Source organism: Sardina pilchardus, chromosome 1, assembly GCF_963854185.1.
Source record: "Sardina pilchardus chromosome 1, fSarPil1.1, whole genome shotgun sequence".
NCBI lineage: Eukaryota > Metazoa > Chordata > Actinopteri > Clupeiformes > Clupeidae > Sardina > Sardina pilchardus.
The window spans coordinates 14187698-14190197 of NC_084994.1; the positions used below are offsets into that span (position 1 = coordinate 14187698).

General features: G+C 48.6%; 1 protein-coding gene across 2 annotated transcripts in view; it reads right to left on the bottom strand.

Moving 5' to 3' along the window:
* Nucleotides 1-492, bottom strand: part of tp53bp2b (tumor protein p53 binding protein, 2b) — a 56305-nt gene extending 55813 nt beyond the window's left edge. For both annotated transcript variants that reach the window (XM_062538627.1, XM_062538619.1), the window contains exon 1: nucleotides 1-492. This exon is cut by the window's left edge and continues 46 nt beyond it. The gene's annotated coding sequence lies outside the window, so the exon portion shown is untranslated.
* Between the last annotated feature and the right edge of the window lie 2008 nt (nucleotides 493-2500).

Below are 2500 nucleotides of genomic sequence, written 5' to 3' on the forward strand. Positions count from 1 at the left end.
TTTCTTATACGGTTCTGGTTTCCGTTATTGACAGCGGATGTTCTCCGTAATCCTTTTAAATCCAACAGTCCAAAAAACGCAGTCCCCGGTTGCAGTTATCGACTTTTCTTCTTCAGTCGAAAGCTGATTGTCTGCATAGCAACCTAGCCCAATAACGTTTCTAGAGCCAGGGACTGTCTCCAACGTTGTGGCTTAACTTCCAGGACTCGGGTAATTGTTCCTCGTTAACAAAAACCTGTTGCGGTTTCCACTCGATATCCACTCGAAATAAACTTTCTCGTTTTTTGCGCTGCTAGCATCCGTTACGCGCGAGTCGAGACTCTTTTTCCCCCCTACCTGTGCGTGCGCGACATGGCTATGTGTCCAGGACTGGCGACGAGAAGTAGCTACAATTGATCCTCTGTTATCGTAGCCAACGGCGACAGACTGCGAGCGACAACATGAGCATGTTTCGCCTCAGCTGTGGCGAGGATGACCGAGCCAGGAAACTAAGCGGATTTTCGCTGCTTGGCAAGGTGGAGTGTGTGTATGTGTGTGTGTGTGCGTGCGTGAATGTGTATGCGCTCAGGTTCATGTGTTTTGAGTGTGTGTGTGCGTGTGTGTGTGCGTGTGTGTGTTACTACGAGGATTCTCGGACGGATCAACAAACCGCAGCCCAACCCCGGGTGACGTCGCGCGGGGGTATGCTCGTTAATCCCTCCGCTGAAAACCCTAAACTCCTCCCACCGGCTCGCAGTGCGGGGATTGTCGCCGGTACCACCCCGACTGTGGGGTCCTTGAACCGTAACCTCTACACCGGGCTTGTGCCAGCGGCGGCCGCGGGCTGGTCGGTCGGCTGCGACTTAACCGGGAGCGTCAGATCGGATGATCGAGTCAGCAGCAGCAGCAGTGGCTCAGTGGGGTTTTCGGACACAATTCGCTTTATTCACAAATTGATGTGAAGCATAATCACTCGCAGGCGTGAGTCACTCGAAAGTATTAGGGCTGAAAGCTCGCTCGCTGTGTCGCTTAAAAAAAGGCTGCAATCCGTCACGGTTTATGAAATAATTGGATAGCTCACATGACTCCGCACAGTTAAGCTACACTGCAGGTGGATAAAGGTTGCTCTTTTTTATGAAGGATTGTGTCCATTTGTAACTGCCTAAGTCACAATACAAACAGATTAATGTAGAATAAATCGCAATCTCTGAACTGCTTTCTTATTATTTTGTCTTACTAATTTAAACCATTTTGGAGTGGTTATTACAGCTTTATTGCAAGAGCCCAAACACACTTGTTACAGCTGATTGTTAAACATAGATAGATACTTTATTGATCCCCAAGGGGAAAATCAAGAAGTCGGAGTGCTTGACATTTTCAGGCACAGTGCCAAAATTCAGGTATGGGTCTGAGGCACTGACCATTTGAGGGGAGATTAGGGTGACCAGGCGTCCCCGTTTTTGGTTGCCTGTCGCCGGGGAAATACGGAAAAACTACCTAACCCTGTTTTGGTCTCAGACATCTGGCCACCTTAGGATATATGATGGCAATGCTGTTCACATAGAACCTTTCTCTGGAGACCGGGAACCCATCGGTTCTCGAGTGGAATCGGATCTGCTGTCTCTGGGACAGCATGCAGGCCAGTTCTGGCTGGGATAGGGCTTTTTGCAGATGTGCCGGCTCTGGATGGGGTCTAGATATGATCCTATTCGTGCCGGTTCTGGGGTCTAGATATGATCCTATTCGTGCCGGTTCTGGGGTCTATAAATGATCCGATTCGTGCCGGTTCTGGGGTCTAGATATGATCCTATTCGTGCCGGTTCTGGATTGGTCTACTCTAGATATGATCTGATTCGTGCCGGTTCTGAATGGGGTCTAGATATGATCCGATTCGGTCTAGTTTCATATTGGTCAGAGCCAGAGCTAGACTAAGCTGCCTACCATCTAAAAAGCTGCTGATAAAGAGTTCAGTCAGAGCTGTCATGTCAAGTCAAGTGTGTGTGTGAGAGAGAGAGAGAGAGAGAGAGAGAGAGAGAGAGAGAAAGAGAGAGAAAGAGTGTAGGTCAGCTATTCCAACTATCACACACACACACACACACAGAGATCTGTGCCACCTCAGATACAGAGCAGAGCATATCTGGGGCCTGAGTTAAGATGCACTTCAACACTTGATGAGTGTGTGTGTGTGTGTGTGTGTGTCTGAGTGTGTGCGTGTGTGTGTGTTTGTGTGTCTGTGTGTGTGTGTGTGTGTGTGTTTTAGCAGACATACACACATGCAAGTGTGTGGGTGTGTGCGTGTGTGTGTGTGTGTGTGTGTGTGTGTGTGTGTGTGTGTGTGTGTGTGTGTGTGTGTGTGTGTGCGTGTGTGTGTGTGTGTGTGTGCGTGTGTGTGTCTGTGTGTGTCTGTGTGTGTTTGAGCGTGTTTTTGCTTCTCAGATTCTTGACTGGTATAATCTATAGTCAGCTACTGTCTTAACAACAAAATGCTAATAAAGCCAATCAGATGCTGGCATTGCACCTC